General features: G+C 33.8%; 1 pseudogene; it reads right to left on the bottom strand.

The window, feature by feature from the left end:
• Nucleotides 1–290: 290 nt before the first annotated feature.
• LOC114295825 (putative amino acid permease 7) lies at nt 291–16,821 on the bottom strand (annotated as a pseudogene).
• Nucleotides 16,822–22,027: the final 5,206 nt, after the last annotated feature.

A 22,027-nucleotide genomic window follows, 5' to 3' on the forward strand; every position in this document is an offset into this window, starting at 1 on the left:
TCTGCTGTAAGCAGGAACTCCTATGATCACGCCCAAGGAGTGTTCGTACGTGCTGGTCGCCCCCTTCAAAAAAAAAAAAAAAAAAAAAAAAATTTATAGAGCGAAAACAACCACCCATCGTTCACCACGCATTGCTCATTCAATATACAAAATATATTCAACAACTATATCCAGGAGAAAGAACAACCAAAGAAATGCAGGAAGACATTTATCAACAATTTACAATGAAGCATAATTTACAATGCTGAGAATTCTCCTCTTGTCCTGTGTTCAGGAACACCAAACATGCCTTAGCTGTACTTTGCAGTTATTAGTCCTTCAATTGATCCAACCAAGGCGAAGGTTGCCACTAGCAAGCAAATGCTGCTGTAAATGTGAAGAGTGATCCACTTTCTTGTCCACTTTCCGATGTTTTTCTGCACAATGTACATTTCCACCGGGAAATATACAATCAACGGCCAAAAGTTGAGTGTTCCCGCCACTCCAAGAACTTGGTTGGAGTATGGGAAGATAATTGCAACCCCAGTTGTTCAAGCAACATAAGCAGTTCGAAAACACAGCCTGAAAAGATTTAATCTAAAAGCCGGCAATAATGGGAGTACCAGAATGTAATTATCATTTACAAATCCACTGCTTGGGAACTTCTCTGCAGCCCATCTTTCCACCATTGCAAACTGTGGCTGACTGAATACCTGAAAAACATTAGAAATTAATTTACATACGAAAATTATCTAGATTAAAAAATGTAATTGAAGGTTTGGCTGTGTTTTCATTTTAATTGCTTCCATTTTTTATGTTTTCAAAAACAAAAACAATAAAAGTTAAAAAATACTCATATTTCATGATGTTTTATCATTTTTTTGGTACCTGATATGCTCCAACTAAATGAACTGCAACACACATATTAGCAAAGTCAATGAGCCAATATGGCTTGAAGAATCCAAATCCGGTCAAGAGATTTCCTGGTGCAGAATTCCCAAAGGCTGCATTTGCCAAATCCTTCACATAAGAGGTAGAAAATGGTTGTAATACACGTTGCCATCATTGAAGCATTCTTCATGGTAACTTTTTCTGGAGGTGGTGACTTCAAAGTATTCTTCATGTTTTGCAAGTTTGATTATTAGCTTTAAATGGTAAAATCACTCTTCAATGCAAATTTGAATGAAGTTTGCTTATATTACACACATTTACTACATACCTGTATCTCAATGAGAATTATTGAGAATGGATAGGCGAAGGCGATGTCCCCGAGTGCTTGAGCTACCAAAAGTACTTTTTGAGTTGCAGTATAAGTCTGGACTCCTACAATGTCACCCTTTATATATCCATCCCCTGCAATTTTAAGTTAAAAAAGCTCAACTTGAAGGTATTAACATTCCATTAGTGTTGACGAAAAGCTTTTCTGTATTTTCTAACGTTTGGTACAATGGTAAATGAGAGTCAACGGAAATGCCAACTAAGGTGACTTGACTAATCAGTAGAGCATACTTTTGACCATACCTATTACTTTTGCTAAACCAAGTGCCGATCCAATGATAGAATAAGTGAATGACATTATTGCAGAAAAGATTGAGAGCCACTCCATGCCGTGGAAATCAGGTATATGAGACATTATAATTTGTATAATTCCAAATAGAAGCATATAAGAATTGTTTCCAAATTTGCAAGCAGCGTTATGCCCTTCGTTGTGGTAACAGTGTGCTCTTTGAATCGCTCTGGTCTCATTTAAAAGATTCAAACAATAGCCATTAAGAAATCGTTCACCATATCAAATAAACAAGAAACTTAATAGCAACTGCAATTCATAAGAAACCAAACAATTTTTATAAAAAATATATATATATATATCTTCGGAGCAGACCAGATTAGTATATCATTAAAACCACCAATCCTGGACAAACAGAAATCCATATATGCATCATTAGGAGTATTTTTTCTTGAATGGCTTGTATAGACTTTGTATAGAAAAGGTCATCAAATCTGACATTCATTTAACGGAATTCCGTGTTTTTTTTTCTTCTTTTTTTAGGGATTGGAGGGCGGTGTGAGATTTGTAGGTGGTATTTTTGTCATTTGTGTACTTGTCTCTTTCTTTTGTTCTTTCCTTTGGCGGACCCCCTTTTTCCTTGTACTTTTCTTTTTCTTTAATAAAATTTCTCTTGTTGCAGATAAAAAAAATAAAATAGTCATGATGTGTATTCGGGAAGCTTATTATCATGGGAAAGTCTATAGTACATTTTGTTTAAAAAATGTATGGTACATAGAAAATCAATGGTTCAGATTGAGCCACATCATTAAAAGTGACCTGATAAGCAAGTCACTTTTTATAGTTATGAGTCAAAATCATATTTGTTCATAACTAAAATCAAATTAATCATAACTTAGTTATGAGCTCTCATCACATATCTCATAACCACATCTCATAACCAGTACCATTTTGTTGATAACCAATATCATATATTTCATAACTACAATCACATATCTCATAACTACATCTCATAACCAATATCCTTTAGCTCATAATCACACCACTTTGATCATAACCAATATCACATATCTCATAACATTAATCACATATCTCATAACTACTACCCATATAACTCATAACCACATCTTATAACCAATCTCCCTTTGACTCATAACCAACATTACATATCTCATAATCAACACCTTTTTGCTCATAACCACGTCACTTTGATCATAACCAATATCACATATCTTATAACTAATAATCACATATTTCATAACCAAACACTCTTTTGACTCATAACCACACCACTTTGCTCATAACCAAAATCACATATCTCATAAACAACAATCACATATCTCATAACCATTACCCACATATCTCATATCCAACATTCTTTGGCTCATAACTAACATCACATATATCATAACCACTAATCACATATCTCATAACACCCTTTGGCTCATAGTCACACCACTTTGATCATAATTAACATCACATATCTCATAACCACATCTCATAACCAGCACCATTTTGTTGATAACCAATATCATATATTGCATAACTACAATCACATATCTCATAACTACATCTCATAACCAATATTCTTTAGCTCATAATTACACCACTTTGATCATAACCAATATCACATATCTCATAACATTAATCACATATCTCATAACTACTATACCCATATAACTCATAACCACATCTTATAACCAATCTCCCTTTGACTCATAACCAACATTACATATCTTATAATCAACACCCTTTTGCTCATAACCACATCACTTTGATCATAACCAATATCACATATCTTATAACTAATAATCACATATCTCATAACCAAACACTCTTTTGACTCATAACCACACCACTTTGCTCATAACCAAAATCACATATCTCATAAACAACAATCACATATCTCATAACTATTATCCACATATCTCATAACCAACAATCTTTGGCTCATAACTAACATCACATATATCATAACCACTAATCACATATCTCATAACACCCTTTGGCTCATAGTCACACCACTTTGATCATAATTAACATCACATATCTCATAACCACATCTCATAACCAGCACCATTTTGTTGATAACCAATATCATATATTTCATCACTACAATCACATATCTCATAACTACATCTCATAACCAATATCCTTTAGCTCATAATCACACCACTTTGATCATAACCAATATCACATATCTCATAACTACTACCCATATAACTCATAACCACATCTTATAACCAATCTCCCTTTGACTCATAACCCCAACATTACATATCTCATAATCAACACCATTTTGCTCATAACCACGTCACTTTGATCATAACCAATATCACATATCTTATAACTAATAATCACATATCTCATAACCAAACACTCTTTTGACTCATAACCACATCACTTTGCTCATAACCAAAATCACATATCTCATAAACAACAATCATATATCTCATAACCATTATCCACATATCTCATAACCAACACTCTTTGGCTCATAACTAACATCACATATATCATAACCACTAATCACATATCTCATAACACCCTTTGGCTCATTGTCACACCACTTTGATCATAATTAACATCACATATCTCATAATCATTAGTCATATATCTCATAATCAATACTCTTTGGCTCATAACCATACCACTTTACTTATAACCACTAATCACATATCTCATAACCAACATTCTTTGGCTCATAACCACACCACTTTACTCATAACCACTAATCACATATCTCATAACCACACCACACTACAAGAAAAGTGGGCTTATGAGGCGGAACTTTTTGCGACGTCACATTTGCCGTCGCAAAAAATGACTTTTTGCGATGGCACAACTTGCTGTCGCAAAAAATATGACTTTTAGAGACGGCACAACTTGCCATCTCAAAAAATGTGACTTTTTGAGACGGCACAACTTGCTGTCGCTAAAAAATGTGACTTTTTGAGACGGCACAACTTGTTGTCGCAAAAAATGTGACTTTTGGAGACGTCAGAACTTACCGTCTCAAAAAAATGTGACTTTTTGAGACGGCACAACTTGCCGTTGCCTAAAAATGTGACTTTTTGAGACGACATAACTTGGCATCGCAAAAAAATAGAGTATTCGTGATGATAGAAATTGCTGTCGCAAAAAAAAAAAAGAGTATTTGCGACGATACCAGCTGCAGTCGAAAAAAAAAAGAAAAAGTTTTGTGCGATCGTAAAACGTACCGTTGCAAAAAAAAAAAAAAGTTTAAAAAATATATATATATTGTGGCTTTGAGACGGTTTCATATATATATAGTCATAAAATGGTTTAAATAAATGCAATGGTATTTTTCTGTTACAAAAAGAAAAAATAGAAAAAATAAAAACGACGTCGTCTTACTCTTTTGAACATTTCTCCTTTCACCCATTTTTTCATCTTTCTATCTCTCTGTCTCTGTCTCTCTTCTCTTTCTCTCTCTCACTCATAACTCTTCTCTGTCTGTCTGTCTGTCTCTCTCTCTCTTTCTCTATGTGTCTCTGTCTCTCTTATCTCTCTTTCTCTCACTCATTACTCTTCTTTGTCTGTCTGTCTCTTTCTTTCTCTCTATGTCTCTGTCTCTCTTCTCTTTCTCTCTCTCACTCATTATTCATCACTCTTCTCTGTCTGTCTGTCTGTCTCTCTTTCTCTCTGTGTCTCTCGTCCATCTTTCTTCTCTTTATCTCTCTCATCTCTCTTCTCTCTCTGTCTCTCTTCTCTTTATCTCTCTCGCTCTCTCGCCCATCTCTCTTTGTCTCTCTCTCTCTCGTTTATCTCTTTTCGCTCTCTCTCTCTCTCTCTCTCTTTGTCTATATATTTTCATCCATTTTTTTATCTTCCTTCATTTCTCTCTTCTCTTTCTCTCTCTCACTCATCACTCTTCTCTGTTTGTCTGTCTGTCTGTCTGTCTATCTATCTCTTTTTGTGTCTCTCACTCATCTATCTCTTCTCTCATCTCTTTTCTCATCTCTTTTCTCTCTCTGTCTCTTTCGCTCATCTCTCTACTCTTTATCTCTCTCGCTCATCTCTCTTCTCTCTATCTCTCTCTCTGTCTCTCTCGTTCATTTCTCTTCTCTTTATGTCTCTCTCGCTCATCTCTCTTCTCTCTATCTCTCTCGTTCATCTCTGTTCTCTCTATGTCTCTTTTTTGTCTCTCACTCTCTATCTCTTTTTCTTTCTCTCTCTCCCTCTCTCTCTCTCCCACTGTGTTTGCGTTCTTTCTCTCTCTCTCTCTCTCTCGCTCATCACTCTGTCTCTCTCTCTCCTCTCTCTCCTCTATCTATCTCTCACTCATTTATCTCTCTCACCACCCATCTCCTCTACCACCTTCACCACTACTACAAACGCTATTCCACCACCACCACTACTTCTACTGTCGCCACTTCACCTCTACGACTACCATTACTATTGCCATCGCCATCACTTCATTACCACCACTACCACTACTGCCACTACTACTACCATTACCTCTCCTTCACCCCTGTCACTCCATTTACACTACCACTACCACAACTTCACTACTAATCTCTTTCACCATGACCATCACCATGACCATCACCATCACTATCATCTTTTATCCACCATCTTCACCACTATTGCCGCTCCCTTTCCTCTACCACAAAAAATTAGTTCATGATTTTTAGTAACAAAAAAAAAAAAAAAAAAGGCTGCAGAAAAATATTCTAAACTAAATTTTTTTTTTTAAAAAAAAATTTGAGGACTTAAATTTGTTAGTATTTTGTATAAATACTCTTAAACGATGGTTGATGGATATTTGTTTTGTTGTATGGACTTAAATCTGTTAGTATTTTGATGGATATTTGTTTTGTATAAATTTCTAGCAAAGGCTATGAAACCATTTTGTTTAGTGTCTTCGCTCATTTTCGAAGCAAATGCGCAACAAAAAGTGCATATAGAAAATTGAATGCCATTATTCAATCGTCTTTTCCCATAAAATATTCTCTTGAAAATGGCCAAACCATCATTTTAGCTCTGACAATTCTTTGCACAGTAGCATTTGCCACCAAAACGTCAATTGGAACTAATTGGCAGCATGCCTTGTTATTGTCGACCTCTTGTTTACTTTTATCATCGATGTTCTATGATTCGAGAATTTTATTTTTTTCATCTTGAAGAGTTCAGTTGGTACACCCTTCTCAATCTAGGGTCTTGGCCTTTTACAGCAATGAAAAGGATAAAGAAAGGTGACAGGCCTTTTACAGCTTTTAAAATTTTTATAAATATAAACTGAAAACTAAAAACGGAATAGTTACCAAACAGATCATAATATTGTAATCAAGTCACAAAGTTTTGTGATATAAAATAGAAAATACATAACTGCATCACTAATTGACATAACGAAATTGTTTAAAATTCTAGAAAATCACAAATGTCGTAACTAATTTCCAAAATTTCATAACATTAACCAAAAATTATGTAACTATCCACTAATTGGTGTAACAAAAATATCTAAAATTTTTAAATAATTTAATCACCAATCGGGATCTCTAATGATACAGATAAACACATAATGTAATGACAATAATCAAATAATTTAATCCATGACTTATAGCCATGGAACAGAAAATGAGAGTTAGAGAAAATTAACCAATAGAGCGAAAGGAAAGGGAATATGAGTAAGAGAGACTGAACGGACTTGTCGTCTGTGAAAATAATGTCAAAGATGGTGTTGTTTCCGATAAGGAACATCGGAGATATCTACAGTGACAGTAAGGAATGAGAGAGATGTTTGATAGATGAAGAGAGCTGAGATAGCAAAACAGTACAACAAAATCGTAATATTCATTTTCAACAGTTCTATAAGATATGTACAAATTGATAAAATCATAACTACGGCCAAAGATTTGTATATGTATGAAAGTTTAGAGAGAATGAGAGTTTGAGAGACAAATTTGTTGTGAGAAATAAAATGTGAGAGGGGTGGTATTTATAGGACTTGGGAGGGAGGAGTTAATTTATATATATAAAAATAAAAAAAATAAAATTGATTGTTGGTGGAATTAATGGTTATATGACTCTTTCAAATTGTTTTGATTTAAATTTTTGACCATTGCACTGACAATGTGGTCAAGGAGCCATTGGGGTCAGGTCGAGCTAGATGGGAAAGAAAATTTCGGGGCGATCTCATGGGATGGGTCACACTCCATAACACACCAGGGTCGGGTCGGGCTCTAGAACACATAGCTCAAGGTCTTAGGTTGGGTTTAGACTCAAGCCTAGTTAGGCCTACCCAGGGCACGAGCGGACTTGGGGTGTGTCGCGAGCTCATGGGCTAAATTTATACCCCTATATGTGGGTAGTGGTTCTGAGATATATGATTAGTAGTTATGATATATGTGATATTGATTATGAAACAAAGGGTGCTAGTTATGAGATGTGGTTATAATATATGTGGGTAAAGGTAATGAGATATATGATTAGTGATTACGAGATATGTGATTTTGGTTATGAGCAGAGTGGTATAGTTATAAGTCAAAAGGTGTTTGGTTATGAGATATGTGATTAGTAGTTATGATATTTGTGATGTTGGTTATGAGATATGTGGGTAATGGTTATGAGTAAAGTGGTGTCAAAGGGTGTTTGGTTATGCTATATGTGTTAGTGGTTATGAGATATGTGGGTAATGGTTATGAGCAAAGTGGTGTCAAATGGTGTTTGGTTATGCTATATGTGTTAGTGGTTATAAGATATGTGGCTAATGGTTACGAGCAAAGTGGTGTCAAAGGGTATTTGGTTATGCTATACGTGTTAGTGGTTATGAGATATGTGGGTAATAGTTATGAGCAAAGTGGTGTCAAAAGGTGTTTGGTTATGCTATATGTATTAGTGGTTATGAGATATGTGGGTAATGGTTATGAGTGGTTATGAGATATGTGGGTAATAGTTATGAGCAAAGTGGTGTTAAAAGGTGTTTGGTTATGCTATATGTGTTAGTGGTTATGAGATATGTGGGTAATGGTTATGAGTAAAGTGGTGCCAAAGGATGTTTGGTTATGGTATATGTGTTAGTGGTTATGAGATATGTGGATAATGGTTATGAGTGGTTATGAGATATGTGGGTAATGGTTATGAGCAAAGTGGTGTCAAAGGGTGTTTGGTTATGCTATATGTGTTAGTGGTTATGAGATATGTGGGTAATAGTTATGAGTGGTTATGAGATATGTGGGTAATGGTTATGAGTAAAGTGGTGTCAAAGGGTGTTTGGTTATACTATATGTGTTAGTGGTTATGAGATATGTGGGTAATGGTTATGAGTGGTTATGAGATATGTGGGTAATGGTTATGAGCAAAGTGGTGTCAAAGGGTATTTGGTTATGCTACATGTGTTAGTGGTTATGAGATATGTGGGTAATAGTTGTGAGTGGTTATGCGATATGTGAGTAATGGTTATGAGCAAAGTGGTGTCAAAGGGTATTTAGTTATGCTATATGTGTTAGTAGTTATGAGATATGTGAGTGATGGTTATGAGCAAAGTGGTGTCAAATGGTATTTGGTTATGCTATATGTGTTAGTGGTTATGAGATATGTGGGTAATGGTTATGAGCAAAGTGGTGTCAAAGGGTGTGGTTATGCTATATGTATTAATGGTTATGAGTTATGAGATATTGGTTATGTGACTAATGGTTGTGAGATATGTGATGTTGGTTATTAGATATGTGACTAGTAGTTATGAGATATGTGATGTTGGTTATGATCAAAGTGATGTGGTTATGAGCAAAAATGTGTTAATTATAAAATATGTGATTAGTGGTTATGAAATATGTGATATTGGTCATGACAAAAAGGTGTTGGTTACGAGATATGTAACTAGTGGTTATGAGATATGTGATGTTGGTTATGACTCAAAGGGATTGGTTATGAGATGTGGTTATGATGTATGTGGGTAGTAGTTATGAGATGTGTGATTAGTGGTTATGAGATATGTGATATTAGTTATGACAAAAAGGTGTTGGTTATGAGATATGTGACTAGTGGTTATGAGATATGTGATGTTGGTTATGACTCAAAGGGATTGGTTATGAGATGTGGTTATGAGATATGTGATATTTGTTATGATCAAAGTGGTGTTGGTTATGAGATATGTGATTATGATTATGAAATATGTGATGTTAGTTATGACTAAAATGGTGTTGGTTATGAGATGTGGTTATGAAATATGTGATATTAGTTATGAACAAAATGGTGTTGGTTATGAGATGTAGTTATAGCTAAGTTATGATCAATTTGATTATAGTTATGAAGAAATATGATTTTAGCTCATAACTATAAAAAGTGACCTGTTTAGCAAGTCACTTTTAATGACCTGGTTATGAAGTAATATGGTATAAGTAAATAATTGAATATAACTAAGTTATGAGTTAATATGGTGATAGTTATGACTAATATGGTATAAGTTATGATATAAAATCATATAAGTTCATAACTAAATGTATGGTACACCTAAATGTACCATAGCATCACCCTATTAACATACCTGGCGCTGATCCCGGATGTAACGGTAGCAACAATTCCACCCTCAAACAAGAATAATCGTAGAAGAATACTATAAAGCAAAGCACTCTTTCCTGAAAAAAATCAGGTGCACTGTGCAATGTCAAATGTTTTAACTGTTTATGATTTAATAACAGGAAGAAAAAAAAATTCATCAGCTACTGTTTGTTCATAACTATGATTGAGCAATTTCACATGTGCAAAAATTAGAACTTGATCAATAGAAAAGTTCATTAAGGATAGTTCAAATTCTATAACAGACATTGATACCATGTATCATGAAAGAAAACCATGTTAGGTGTCACCTATTTTTTATTTTATTTCTTTCTATAGACCAATTTGGATTAAACTATCCAAAATCAACTTGGCAATTACTTTCCAACTCAGTTATCGTTGCGATTAGAACTGCACAACAAAATGCACGCATAGAATCTCATTTTTCGACACTGACAAAGTCCATTAAAAAAAGTAACGCAAATTTAGCCATGTTGATACCTATAATCTGTTGGAACAATCTTCTGTGTAAAATAAAATAACTAGAAATAAATTCAAACAAAATAAATAAATAACATACCAGATTTATTTATCGAACCGAATTAAAATTAAGACCAAGTCGAGTGTGTGACACTCTGTCCTTAAAACAGATTCGCTCCGCTACGGTGCTTACGGTTGAATGGCGTCTATCTCCCAGGATACAATGATCTTCACAAATTTATAGAAGCACTTCAAATAAATTTGTTCAGCGAACCAAACCTGCGATCTATACTCTCTTTGATTACCCTAAAATAATATGAAGAATAAATGACGCAAGAGAGCAAAATGAAGGCAAGGAAAATGAATTTTCGGAATACTCAAAATTGGAATGGGGCTGCCTTTATATAGGCTTTGTTGGCACCTATTCAAATTGAATAGAAAAGGTATGAAGAAGGGAGATATCCCTTCCTTTAAAATAAAGAGACACCATGAAAGGTTTGCACCATTTCATTCAAAATAGAGACCTTTCTTTTAAAACAAAAAGACACTATGAAAGGTTACACCCTTTCATTCAAAATGGAGTCTATTTCAATTCACAACTACCTCTTTATAAATTTATAAATTTTCCAACAATCCCCCACATGAATGAAATTGACAGAGAGAAAATGCAACAACATGATGTAAATACAGAGAGTACAGAAATTAGAAATATTCTGCAAATGATAGGTAGCTTTTGGCTTTGAACCTTCCATTGTGAGACACTATCGGATTTACTAGCTAACCAGTGAACATGATGTCTTGAACTGTTTAGCCGTTTGTGTAAACCAAGACAATAGAACTCACACAGATTATCCCCAGACACAGTTTAGTTCTCACTATTGTGTTCATTTTGGCCCTGAACAACCTGGTCTTCATGAGTGCTCTAAAGACTTGTAGCCCTTCACAAATCTTATAGAACCGGCCCAGTTCACACTCACATAGGTGATTCTTATGAAAAGTATCCTGCCATACTCCACTAGGTTTACCTAGATATAAGAATCATTAAAATTTTACTTAACCTCAAACGCTACAGACATCACTTATTTTATCATAGAAATGAGTAGGAGTTAGACTCCACAGTGATCCTTCTGAGTCAATCACAACTCGGTTGTCCCTTTGAACCTAGATCTTGGGATCTCCAGTCAACTAGGTTGGGTTGCCGTTGTGGTAACTCTTATTTAATAGGCTTTAGTCCCATTCCCCTCGATGAATTCTCAACTAACTCTCTTGTTAACCCTTTGGTTAGTGGATCCGCTATGTTGTCTTTAGACTTAACATATTCTATGGAAATAATTCCATTAGAGAGTAGTTGTCGTACGGTGTTATGTCGACGACGAATGTGTCGTGACTTACCGTTATACATATGACTCTGTGCTCTACCAATTACTGATTGACTAGCACAATGTATGCATATAGCAGGCACCGATTTTGTCCATATTGGAATATCTTCAAGGAAGTGGCGAAGCCATTCTGCCTCTTCCCCTACTTTGTCTAAAGCTATGAATTCAGATTCCATAGTAGACCTAGCAATACAAGTCTGTTTGGAAGATTTCCAAGATACAGCCGCCTCACCAAGAGTAAAGACATACCCACTAGTGGACTTCGAGTCTCTAGTATCCGATATCCAATTTGCATCACAGTATCCTTCAAGTACTGCTGTATATCTAGTATAGTTAAGCCCAATGTTACGAGTAAATCGGAGATATCTTAGAACCCTTATCATTGCTTTCCAGTGTTCTACTCCCGGATTACTCGTATATCTACTTAATTTACTTACTGCATAAGCTATATCTGGGGGGGTGCAGTTCATCAAGTACATTAAGCTTCTAATAATTTGGGCATACTCTAATTGAGAAATACTTTCCTGTACATTTTTAGAAAGATACAAATTAACATCTACAGGAGTTCTAGCAAGATAATCATCATCTTTGCTGAATTTGTCAAGTATTTTCTCAATGTAATGAGATTGTGACAAAGCATATCCTTCTGATGTTTTGGTAATTTTCATACCAAGAATTACATCAACAATGCCCATGTCCTTCATGTCAAAATGTTTATTCAACATTTTCTTAGTAGTTTTAATCATATCATTATTACTACCTATGATGAACATATCATCTACATAAAGACATATAATGACATAACCGTTATCTGTGTTTTTAATATAAACACATTTGTCACACTCATTAATTTTAAATCCATTTGACATCATTGCCTTGTCAAATTTCTCATGCCATTGCTTTGGCGCTTGTTTTAAACCATATAATGATTTAACCAATTTACACACTTTCTTTTCTTTCCCTGGAACAGAAAACCCTTCTGGTTGTTCCATGTAAATTTCTTCATTTAACTCACCATTTAAGAAAGCGGTTTTAACATCCATTTGATGAATTTCTAGATTGTATAGAGATGCAATGGCAATTAGCATTCTAATGGATGTGATTCTAGTAACCGGTGAGTATGTGTCAAAATAATCTAGACATTCTTTCTGTCTAAAACGTTTGACTACAAGTCTTGCCTTGTATTTATCTATTGATCCATCCGCTTTCAATTTTCTTTTAAAAATCCACTTGTACCCAAGAGGTTTACAACCTGGTGGCAAGTCCGTTAATTCCCAAGTGTGATTTTGCAAGATGGATTCAACTTCACTGTTGACAGCTTCTTTCCATAAAGGAGCTTCAGGACTGGACATAGCCTCTTTAAAAGTTAAAGGCTCATTTTCTAACAAATATGTTAGAAAATCTGGACCAAAAGATTTTGAGGTTCTAGCACGTTTACTACGCCTAAGTTCCTCTTCCTCATTTTGATCTAACTCTTGTTCTTGATCATGTTCTTGATCCTGACTAGTAATAGCATCAAAAGATTTTTTATGAGTACTAGTCTCTTGTCCAGTCTTCTTTGGAAATACATGTTCAAAGAAAGACGCATTCCGAGATTCAATAATAGTATTTACATGCATTTCGGAATGTTCTGACTTATGAATAAAAAACCGATATGCACTACTATTCTTGGCATAACCAATGAAAATGCAATCAATGGTCTTAGGACCTATCTTAGTCTTTTTAGGACTAGGAATAGCCACTTTAGCCAAACACCCCCACACTTTTAAGTATTTGTAGGATGATACTCTTCCATGCCACAATTCATAAGGTGTTTGATTTATTTTCTTTCGGGGTACTTTATTTAAAATATAATTAGCAGAAAGTATTGCTTCCCCCCACAAGTTCTGAGGTAATCCAGAACTAATTAACATGGCATTCATCATTTCTTTTAAAGTCCTATTTTTCCTTTCAGCGATTCCATTTTGCTGAGGTGAGTAAGGAGCAGTGGTTTGATGAATTATTCCATGTTCTTTACAAAACTCACCAAAAGGTGATTCATATTTACACTACACAGAAAATTAAACCAAATTCACAGAATTAAATTCTGTAAAAATAAAAGAAACAAGAATGTAACTTTTATTTTCCAATTAATTTGAAAATAAAATAAAATTTTATTTAAACAAATTAATTCCACACAGAAAATTAAATTCTGTAAAATAAAAGAAATAAAAACTATAACTTTTATTTTTCAATTAATTTGGAAATAAAATAAAATTTTATTTAACCAAATTAATTCCACACAAGAAATTAAATTCTGTAAAATAAAAGAAATAAAAACTATAACTTTTATTTTTCAATTAATTTGGAAATAAAATAAAATTTTATTTAACCAAATTAATTCCACCCAAGAAAATTAATTTCAGTAACATTTCAATAATTAAAATACTGAAACAGAATTTTAATTAATGAAAACTCAGAAAATAATTTCTAAAACCCAAAATTAATTTCTGAAAAAATTCCACAAAAATATATTCTGAATTGTTAATGACACCAGTTTCGTACTACTAGTTGTTGTCAAAAAAAAGAGACAGTATATTACTACTATCTGTCAAATAGCATATAATCACTATTTGTTTTTCCAACCAGAATATTATTTTGTAAATCCACAGAAAATAATTTTCTTCCGAAATTATTTACGAAGAATAAAAAAGAAAACAAACGAAATATTTTGTAAACAGAATAATTCGAATCTGTCTTAAGATTGTTGGAACAATCTTCTGTGTAAAATAAAATAACTAGAAATAAATTCAAACAAAATAAATAAATAACATACTAGATTTATTTATCAAACCGAATTAAAATTAAGACCAAGTCGAGTGTGTGACACTCTGTCCTTAAAACAGATTCGCCCCGCTGCGGTGCTTACGGTTGAATGGCGTCTATCTCCCAGGATACAATGATCTTCACAAATTTATAGAAGCACTTCAAATAAATTTGTTCAGCGAACCAAACCTGCGATCTATACTCTCTTTGATTACCCTAAAATAATATGAAGAATAAATGACGCAAGAGAGCAAAATGAAGGCAAGGAAAATGAATTTTCGGAATACTCAAAATTGGAATGGGGCTGCCTTTATATAGGCTTTGTTGGCACCTATTCAAATTGAATAGAAAAGGTATGAAGAAGGGAGATACCCCTTCCTTTAAAATAAAGAGACACCATGAAAGGTTTGCACCATTTCATTCAAAATAGAGACCCTTCTTTTAAAACAAAAAGACACCATGAAAGGTTACACCCTTTCATCCAAAATGGAGTCTATTTCAATTCACAACTACCTCTTTATAAATTTATAAATTTTCCAACAAAATCATCCAAACAGCTTCGAGGTACGAGTGATTTCTGGCAGGGCCGTTTTCTGTGTCAGGAGATCTGTAGCAGTTGCAGACCATAAAGGCAGATAAAATGGTAATTGATGCAAAGAAGAGCATAGACAATGGGCCTGCAATCCAACCTAGTTGAGCCATGCTCCATGCTAGGGATCGAACCCCAGAGCCTATAACTGCTGTTATTATGTGTGCAGAAGCAGTCCATATGTTCCCTGAATCAGAACCTAAAAAAAAAAAAATCTTGGTTCGACAAGCACATTAATTATATGTATAAAAAAAGAAAAAGAAACAGAAAAAGAAGAAAAAAGTGAATGCATGAGGCTCCTGCTAAAATGGTATCTGAAAGAGAAAAAATAAAAGCAATATTTCCTCCAATCTTATTCTGTGACTCTGGTTCAAGTATCTCATACAATAGATATTACGATTTATGATTCGAATTCTGATTTGGCAACAATGATTATATATATTAAAAAAATCCTCAAACTAACTTTAGCTATTCACTTGTACCTTGGGCTGCAAAACAAACCAAGTTACTTGACCTTATTAAAAGTTCACTTAAGATCGACTCGTTATGTAAGTAAACCAAGCTTGAACACATTTTTATTTTGATAAGTTTTTAAGCTAAGCTTGAACAACCAACTGCTCAACTCGATAGGCATATATGCACATCAAGCTATGTGAGCTCAACTTGTGTTTAGCTTGAAGCTCTTTAAGTTTTCAAGTCAAACTTGAATTAAACAACTTAGTACTTGGCTTAATTCAACTTGTTTACTGCCCAACTTGTATCCTATGTTATACAGAGTCTTCAAAATAAATCAAATACCTATGTCCAATACTTGACACTTGGATAAAGGTATGGGATATATGTTGGATATTTTTCATCAGACACTTCTTATATATTTATATTTAACACCTAAGAAGCACAGATACAGACATGTAACACGACACGGACACGGACATGCAAATTTTCAAAAAATACAAGACATGACACGTTAGGGACATGTACAAAATATATAATTTTATATATTTATTATATGTCATATTTTTAAATATTTAATATGTATTTTATTTCAAATGTTTAATTTTATCAAATTTACCAACCTTAAGTGCGTTATTTTAGTAAAAACACATTAAAAAATTAAATTATTTTTTTGAAAAAAATAGTCATCGGTGTGTCCCTAGTAAGTCCTTAGCATGTCCACAATGTGTCCGCAACGTGTACGATGCGTGTCCGTGCCGGACACCTGCATGTGACCTCTGTAGAGGTGTTCGTGCTTCATAGTTTAACACTATTATTATATATGCATATTATTATATAATGTCAACAAATATCTTTTTTATAACTTCATTTTATCTCACATAACAAATTAAAAATACAAAAAATATGATTTTTTAATTTAAAATTTGATAAGACCAACATCTAAATACACACAACCATCCGACACCAATAAATCCATCTAACATAGCTTGTACCCAAATCGAGACTTTCGCTAAAACAAGATTTGAAAAGGGAAAAATATGAGCAGCATTCCCTCTATCACTGAAGAGGCCATTTCCGCGAATTAGGTACGAGTCTATTTCCTCCATTACTGTAGAGGCTGTTTCTGCAACCTGGGTTCGAGTCACCAGGATGCTAAGGGCAAATTTTATCATTGAGCCAAGCTTCTCTTATATCTAGCATATACATTAAAAATAAATAAAATAAAATCCAAAAACTATTTCTGCTCTTCGTCTCTTCACGACGAAGCCAACACCACCAAATAAATAAGAAGAATGAACTTAAATAGATTTACTATGATTTCTCTACTATGGTCCGCACTCAGTTTTCTCGTACTATTAAGCTTTTTCGTTCTGATAATGCTATGGAGTACTTGGATTCTGGTTTTCTTTCTTTTCTTTGGGCTCATGGTACTCTCTCTCATCGATCTTGTGCAGGCACTTTCCAGCAAAATGGATGAGCCGAAAGAAAGCACCGTCATATTCTAGACACTACTTGGGCTCTTCTCCTCTCTTCTTCTTGTTCTAAACAATTTTGGGGGGAAACTGCCTTTACTGCCATCCACACCATCAGTTGAGTCCCTACCCCTGTAATAGCTAACACTTCTCCTTACGAGCGCTTGTATGGTTCTCCTCCTGATTATACTACTCTTAAAGCTTTTGGTTCTGCTTGTTTTGTTCTCCTTTCAGCCTCATGAACACACTAAACTAGAACCTCGTTCTCGTCTTTGTTGTTTTCTGGGGTATGGTATAGAACACAAAGGGTATCGTTGTTGGGATCCTATCTCCAAGCGTCTTTGTATTTCCCGTCATGTGGTCTTTTGGGAACACAAAATGTTCTCCACTCTTTCCAAGTTTCACCTACCACAGTCCACCCACTCACCAATCTTTACTGATATTTCTATAGATCTATTTTCTGATGACTTTGATGTAGATTCTGGCCCCATGCTTCCACAGCTGCCTACACCTATCGTCCATCCTGAGGATCCTGTGTTTGCTGATGTCCCTATGCCTTCTCCAGATCTGGTGGAGGTTCCTCCGGAACATACTTCCATTGAGGTTCCTCTTCCACCTGAGCATCATTCTACACGGGTAAGGCAACCTTCAGTTCTTCTCCGTGATTATATTGTTGGTTCCACTGCCTTTTGCTCTCATGAACCTACTTCTTATCGAGAAGCCTCTTGTAACCCTCTTTGGCAACAAACTATGATTGATGAACTGCAGGCTTTCGATCAAACTCATACTTGGGATGTGGTTGATCTTCCTCTTGGAAAGCGTACTGTTAGTTGCAAATGGGTTTACAAGATCAAAACTTATTCTGATGGTTCCATTGAGCGTTACAAAGCTCGCCTTGTCGCCTAAGGATTTAGTCAAGAATATGGGATTGACTATGAGGAAACATTTGCTCCTGTTGCCCGTCTTACTTCAGTTCGCAGCTTACTTGCCGTTGCTGCTGCTCGACACTGGAGTCTTTATCAAATGGATGTCAAGAATGCATTTCTCAATGGTGATCTCACTCAGGAAGTTTATATGCAACCCCCACCTGGTTCTTTTGTTCCATCAAACAAGGTTTGCAAACTCCGCCAAGCTTTGTATGGTTTGAAACAAGTTCTGCGTGCCTAGTTTTCTAAGTTCAGCTCTACCATTCGTGACTTTGGTTTTTCTTCCAGTGCCCATGATTCTGCTTTGTTTATCCATAAGACGAAGTGCGGTACTATTCTCCTTATCCTCTATGTGGATGATATGATTATCACTGGAGATGACACAGTGGGTATTTCTAGTCTCAAACAGTTTCTCCATCGCCAGTTTGAGATGAAAGATTTGGGTTCACTTAGCTACTTCCTTGGCTTGGAAATTTCTCAAGATTCCTATGGTTATTTTCTTACCTAGGCCAAGTATACTTCTGATCTCTTGGCTCGTGTTAGCCTTACCGATTGCAAGACTGTCATTACTCCAGTTGATCCTCAGACTCGTCTTACACCTCTTAACGGCCCCCTATTGACTGATGCCACTTTATATCGTCAGCTAGTTGGTAGTCTTGTCTATCTCACAGTTACTTGTCCAGATATTGCTTATGCTATTCATATTGTCAGTCAATTTATGACTGCTCCTCGCTCTCCACACTATGCTGCTCTGGTTCGTATCTTAAAGGAACTCTGATTCATGGTCTTCACTACTCCCCTCACTCTTCTCTACAGCTGCACGCCTTTTCTAATGCCAATTGGGTAGGGGATCCTACTGATTGTCGTTCCACTACTGGGTTCTGCTTCTTCTTAGGCAACTCTCTCATTTCCTGGCGTAGCAATAAGCAAACCCTTGTCGCTCGTTCTAGTACTGAGGCTGAGTATCGTGCTCTTGTTGACACTACTCAGGAGCTTGTGTGGCTTCGTTGGCTTCTTTCTGACATGGGTGTTTCTCATTCTGCTGCCACCAATCTTTAGTGTGACAATCAAAGTGTTATTCAGATTGCACATAACGATGTCTTCCATGATCGCACCAAGCATATTGAGATCAATCGCCACTTCATACGACAGCATGTTACTAGTGGCTATGTTCGTCTTCTCTTTGTTATCTCTGTTGATCAGACTGCCGACCTCTTCACCAAAGCTCATCTTCTAAGACGCTTCTCTGATCTCCTCTCCAAACTCAATTTGATCTCTGACTTACCACCTTGAGCTTGAGAGAGAGAGAGAGGGGGGGGGGGTTGTTAGATATATATATTATTATTCTATATTTATCTCTCTATATTGTAGATGTATCTCATCTCCTTTTCTATACCTATCTCTGATGTAACTCTATCTTCTTCTCTACACTATCTAGGTTTCTTCTCAGCCTATAAATACAGGCTTCTTGTAATTCATTCAATACAATTCAATATACAGTCTCTCTACTTTCATAACAACTTGTACCCTGTACTGGATCTAATACTACAATTTGTTCATGCCATAACTTCAACTTTCCAAACTGGTGAACATGTTTTGATATCCAGGTAGAAGAAAAATAAATAAATAACATCTGGGTATTTCTTGTATTTGCCAGAACACAAAAAATCAAAATCAGAAAATCAAATGGAGCAATAATATATGTAGTAATTAGAATTCTTGTATCGAATACAGGGAGAGTTTGATATTTGTGATGAGAGAGTATGAAATGAAATGAAATACTGAAGTTGGGGTTTGAAATTAACAATAAAACAAATGTACCCAAAAAAAAAACAGAGAAGAAATTAAGTAAATGGAAGAAGTGAGAGAGGGGCAAACCAGTTCCTTTGAGGGAAAGTTTCAGTGGGAGTTCAATAGTAGATGAAGAAGAACAAGAAGAAGAAGAAGGTGAAGGTAGGGTTGAATGCAACAAAGGGGTCTGATGATCTCCTTCTCCTCCTACAGTCATGGTCTTTCAAAAATTCTTTCAGTTTCCCAATTTGTAAATACAACCAAATGGTTTTTGAAAAACGGTTTGAAAGCCTGAATTTATAACTATTCCATTGTTCTGGGTTTGTCTTGTGCAAACACCATCTATTTGGGCAATTAGGACACACGCACAAAAAAAAAAAAAAACTAACTTTTTAGTTTATTGATTTATTTAAGTTATTTTATCATTACATTTTTTTTATACATATATTTTTAAAAAATTAAAAAATTAACTTTTTTCTTACTTCTCAAAATAGCCAACGTTTTTGTAGAGATGTTTTCTATAATTTATCGTAGCTTAAAAATTAATAATTTAAAAAAAATTAAAAAAATTTATTTCTTAGTTTCTGAATAATTTTTTTTTAAAATTTATTTAAATTATTTTTGCTATGTTGTAGGCAAAAATTATACTATTTAACAATTAGGTTTTTTTAATTTATTTAAATTATTTTGCTATGTTGTAGGTAAAAATTATACTAAATAGTATGACAAAAAAAGAGTAAATTACAAATATATCTATTGAAATTTATTTAAAATACGATTTGCCACTATAGTTCTGAAAATTACATCCCGTTCTTTGAAATTTCTAATTTTATAACAAACTATCCATTTTAGTAATAAATTATTAAGTCAATTAACAGTTTTTAATAATAACATAAATTTATTTCAATTAATATTTCAAGTAATTTTATCATTATATAGGAAAATAGTTAGAATTTTATTTTTTCAGTTAATTATGTTAAATACGAAATTATGATAAAGGTGTATTTTTTCAAATCATATGGAGCAATCTGTATTTTAAACAAATCTCAGATGGTGTATTTATAATTTTTCAAATCATAAGTGGCAATCCTTATCTTAAACAAATCTCAATGATGTATTTGTAATTTACCTTAAAAAAAAGAGTATAAGCAACTTTATTATAAGCTAATAATAGAAAATCAGAAGTGAAAAGCATCATTCACCCAACTTTCAATTAATCAATTTTTTAAATTTTTTAAAATTATTTCTATCTAAAAGAATTTATAAACAAGAGTTGTATCAAATAATTTGACATAAACTTCTATAACATAATAATAATAATAATAATAATAATAATAATAATAGTAGTAGTAGTAAATATCTCATATAAATCACACCAAACAATCCCTTTATCAGTGCAACTTATGCTTCTTTTTTCGAAGTCAATGTGAAATATTGTTTGGTATAATTTTTGCTTACAATTTATTAAATCAAAATAGCTTAAATAATTTTTTTAAAATATCAAAAAAACAAACAAGAATGCTTTTGAATTATATATTTTTATTATTATTTTATAATTTATAATAATTAATTACACTGAGTCTCAAGTTAGTTATTAATTAATTTAAAAATTAATTAGTTAAGACTCAATTCGTGTTACATCAATAATGATGAATTTTCGAGTCACGTTTTAAAGTTTTCTAGCATTTTTTTAAAAAAAATTATACAGATTAATAAATTTTGTTCCCTTTTTTTAATTAACTTATGTGTCAATAATAAATAAATTTTAAAAATTAAAACATAGATCACTACAATAATATTATAAATATTACATCATAAATAAAAAAAATTTACAAAATTTGTTAATTTAATAGCATTATTCATATTTTGTATGGGCCTCACTTTGATAGACAGGTGTAACATGAAACGGTAGGTATTACGTACCAAGGTAGGTACCTAAAATTTATTTCGAAAAATATTTAAAATTTTAATTGGTGTGGGTTATATGTATACCTAAAATAAATTTAAGTTATAAAATTTATGTGGTCCCTAAATGCAAAGATATCCATAAAAAAATAATATTATTTTTTATTTGCATATATAAGGAAATTAACAAATGACAGACACAAAAGAGATAATGTATT

This window comes from Camellia sinensis, chromosome 3 (genome assembly GCF_055761805.1).
Source record: "Camellia sinensis isolate YWXY chromosome 3, ASM5576180v1, whole genome shotgun sequence".
Classification (NCBI taxonomy): domain Eukaryota; kingdom Viridiplantae; phylum Streptophyta; class Magnoliopsida; order Ericales; family Theaceae; genus Camellia; species Camellia sinensis.